The sequence below is a fragment of the Anopheles marshallii genome, assembly GCF_943734725.1.
Source record: "Anopheles marshallii chromosome X unlocalized genomic scaffold, idAnoMarsDA_429_01 X_unloc_44, whole genome shotgun sequence".
Taxonomy (NCBI): Eukaryota; Metazoa; Arthropoda; class Insecta; order Diptera; family Culicidae; genus Anopheles; species Anopheles marshallii.
In genome coordinates this window covers 120,001-124,250 of record NW_026525892.1, presented here as the reverse complement: position 1 = coordinate 124,250, position 4,250 = coordinate 120,001, and the positions used below count along the sequence as shown (strand labels likewise).

The 4,250-nt window shown below is 59.6% G+C and overlaps 1 pseudogene; it reads right to left on the bottom strand.

Annotated features, from left to right (window-relative positions):
* Window positions 1–361: 361 nt before the first annotated feature.
* Window positions 362–4,250, bottom strand: part of LOC128717429 (large subunit ribosomal RNA) — a 7,857-nt pseudogene continuing 3,968 nt past the window's right edge.

Genomic DNA, 4,250 nt, shown 5'->3' with positions numbered 1-4,250 from the left:
CTACTTGATAGGCAATGTTTCAACTCTTGGAAGCTTTCGTGGTTGCTTAGGATAAGAATCCCGACGAGAAAGGTTTCCCGGACTTATAAAAATAACCGATTAGCCCCAAGGACACATCTTCCTTGAAAGGCTAATCATGCACCACACACCACACCACCCATAGGCTTGCAAGCAGCACTCTTGTCGAGTGCAGCAAGCCTATGCTCACATCAACTACCGTACACGTACCACCATAGGCTTGCAAGCAGCACTCTTGTCGAGTGCAGCAAGCCTATGCTCATCAACTACCATACGTACCACCACAGCCTTGCAAGCAGCACTCTTGTCGAGTGCAGCAAGCCTATACTCCACGAACTAACCACTTCACCACCAAGCATGGGTCGCCTGAGAGGATCGATGCGAACGCATCTCTACAACTCGCAGCTCCCAGCCTGTAGTCCCGTCGTTTGCGGGCGGTCGAAGGTGTCGAAACTAGTTGTATCCACGGTCGACGGGAGCACAGCCACCAGGGTTCCCTGTGATAAGGTACTTCCACGTGCAGCGTGCACCCGCCCGTTGCGGCTCAGTCTAGTGCTATAGCGGGGATGAGACGGCAGTGTGCACGGGGCAGCACCGACGGATCTCAGAGGGTTGTTAAGCCCGCTAGCTTCCGATCACCTAATGGGTTTATGATGCGCTATCAGCTCGGATTGGATACGACCTTAGAGGCGTTCAGGCATAATCCAGCGGACGTAGCGTCATACCAAAGTCCGGTCGAACTAGTATTGAGCCAGTGGTCCGTACCTGTGGTTCCTCTCGTACTGCACAGGAATTCCGTTAAGATAGCAGCATACAGCACACACCAGTAGGGTAAAACTAACCTGTCTCACGACGGTCTAAACCCAGCTCACGTTCCCTTGAAAGGGTGAACAATCCTACGCTTGGTGAATTTTGCTTCACAATGATAGGAAGAGCCGACATCGAAGGATCAATAAGCCACGTCGCTATGAACGCTTGGCGGCCACAAGCCAGTTATCCCTGTTGTGCAGCGGCCCGCACCCGGTCGGGCATCCGACGTGCCGGCGCTAAAAGTGCTGCAAGTGAACCTCGGGCGAAGCCGGGCAGCCCAAGACCTCATGCTGCAGACGGCTCGCGAGTTAGGGGCTCAGGTGGTGCTTGCCTGCGAACTATATCGACCACCTCGGGATGATCCGCGGTGGGCCATCGATGCGGAACAGAGCGTGGCGATAATAGCAACAGGGGCGTACCCTATTCAACGGCTTTGGGGGAGCGTCGTCCCGGGACTCGTGGTGGCCACCATAGCGGGAGTAACGTTCGCCAGCTGCTACGTGCCACCCAGCAGCGGCATCGAAGACTTCGAAAGCTTCCTCGGTGCGGTGGAGGTGTCGCTGGTCGGACACGCAACATCAGTCCTGGCCGGGGACTTCAACGCCTGGAACGAGGAGTGGGGGAGTGCGCGCACCACCCGGAAGGGGCAGGAGCTCCTGAGCGTGGTGGAGCAGCTGGCGCTGCATACGCTGAACCGCGGCAACGTGCCCACTTTCAAGGGCAACGGGGTTGCGCGGGAAAGCGTTGTTGACGTTTCCTTTGCCAGCCAAACTATTGCGCGACCGGACTCCTGGCGCGTGCTCGATCGCTTTTCCAGCAGCGACCATGCCTACGTCCAGTTCCAGGTGGGCGTCCCAGGACAACGCCCCAAGCGACGAGGCCAGCAGCAGCAGCGAAGTCGAGACGGGACAGCCAGACACGCCGGGACCCGGTGGAAGACGACGCAATTCGATAACAAGTGCTTCGACATCGCCCTCACATGCGGCCACTTTGAGCAGGTCGCAACTCCGGAGGGGCTGATCGGCGGACTGACCCAGGCGTGCGATGAGATCATGGAGAGAGTACACGGGGCTACTTTCCATCGCAAGCCCCAGGTGTACTGGTGGTCTCCAGAGATTGAGCGCCTGAGGGAGGAATGCGGAGCAGCGGAGGCCGCCCATCGCAGGGCCCAACCTCCGGAACGTGCGGTGACGTCGGCCAGGCTGCAGAACTGTCGACGATTGCTGCAGGCCGCCATTCACAGCAGTAAGGAAGACAGTATGCAAGAGCTGATCGATGGGGTCGAAGCCGAGGTGTTCGGACTCGGTTACAAGGTTGTTCGAGCAAAACTACGTAACAGGGCACCACCGGAAACGGACCGAGCCGTACTAGGTCCGATCGTCGAAGCCTTGTTCCCGGACCATCCGGCATTTGAGTGGCCGGACATCGACGCGTGCAGTGAGGCTCTGAGACCGGTCACGAGCTCGGAAATTCTTTCGCTGGCCGAGCGGATGGCCACCTCCAAGGCGCCAGGGCTGGACGGCATCCCGAATGCCGCAGTGAAGGCGGCAATGCGGAAGCACCCGGAGGTCTTCGCCAAGGTGTACAATCAGCTGCTCGAGCGAGGGGAGTTTCCTGCGGCATGGAAGGAGGCACGCCTTGTGTTGGTCACGAAGCCAGGTAAGCCGCCGGGCGATCCGTCGTCGCACCGCCCGCTGCTAATGCTGGGAGCAGTCGCCAAGGGGTTCGAACGGCTGATCTTAGATCGGCTGAACGACCACTTGGAGGACAGCGATGCTCCTCGCCTGTCAGCAAGGCAGTACGGGTTCCGGCGCGGTCGCTCCACGCTTCAGGCCATCGAGCGGGTGATAGAGCGAGGACAACACGCGAGGACGTTTCACCGCACCAACCAGCGGGATCCTCGATGTCTGGTGGTGGCAGCACTGGACGTCAGGAACGCCTTTAATTCTGCCAGCTGGAAGGCGATCGCGGTTGCCCTGCAGAAGCTGATGGTCCCTGCAGCCCTCCAGAAAATATTGCGCAGCTACTTTTCTGAGAGGAGGCTGGTGTACGAGACCAGCGAGGGGCCAGTGCGTCGTACGGTCACGGCGGGCGTTCCACAGGGCTCAATCCTGGGCCCGACCCTGTGGAACGCGATGTACGACGGCGTGCTTCGGCTGGAGCTGCCTGAGGGCGCCGAAGTGATCGGGTTTGCGGACGACATTGTCGTACTGGCGAGCGGAACAACACCACAGGCGGCGGCACAGCTTGCAGAGACGGCAATCACAATGATCAGCTCGTGGATGGCGCAACACCACCTGGAGCTTGCTCCGGCCAAGACCGAGCTGGTCATTGTGTCTACGATGAGACGAGACAACACCCGAGTCCCGGTGAGTATCAATGGCGTAGAGAAACTGCCGACCCGCACCTTGAAATATTTAGGAGTTGTCATCGAGGACCACCTGTCGTGGAGGCCACACGTAGAGCAGGCCACGACGAAAGCGCTCCGTGTGGCGCAGGGGATTTCCCGGCTGCTCCGAAATCATGGTGGGCCAAAGAGTGCGAAGCGGCGGCTGCTTGCATCGGTGGTGGACTCCACCCTCCGCTACGCCGCGCCGATTTGGCACGAGGCAGTCCGGCTCCGGGAGTGTTGCAGACAGCTGAACCGTGTGCAAGGACTGTACGCACGGCCAGTAGCTCGCACCTTCATTACAGTGCGCCATGAGGTGGCAACGGTCCTTGCCAGCGTCATCCCCATCGTGCTGCAGGTGACGGAAGACGCTCGCTGCTACCAGCGGCATCGGACGACGGGAGCAAGTCTACGCGAACTGCGCATCGAGGAGCGGACGAGGACAATTGACGAGTGGCAGCGTCAGTGGGACCAGCTAGAATCGGAAAGCCGCTACACCCGATGGGCGCACCGGACCATCCCAGACTTGGCGGCATGGAAGAACCGGCAACACGGGGAGATGACATTCCACCTCGCTCAGATCCTCTCCGGCCATGGGTTTTTCCATGAGTACTTGTGCGTGAAACATCTTGCACCATCCGCCGACTGTACCAGGTGCCCGGGAGTCCCGGAGACGGCCGAGCATGCCTTCTTCGACTGTCCGAGGTTCGCGGACGTCCGGCATGAATTACTCGGCGAGGACGACGAAGCGGCTGTGACGCCTGACAATCTTGTGGCGTTCATGCTTACCAGCCGAGCACGATGGAGCAAAGTCTGCGAGGCCGCTCGCATCATCACCACCACACTCCAACAGGAGTGGTATATCGAGCGGGCCACGAGCGCGCACGACGACATGCAGAGGGCCGCGCAAAGTCTGGACACCGCACACGAGGAGCTGGTGGCCTTACGTAATGAAAGGCGTAATGAGGCTCGTAGACAGTTGACCATTGAGCGAAGAGCTGCGAGGGGGGAAATACCACCAACCCACCCCGAC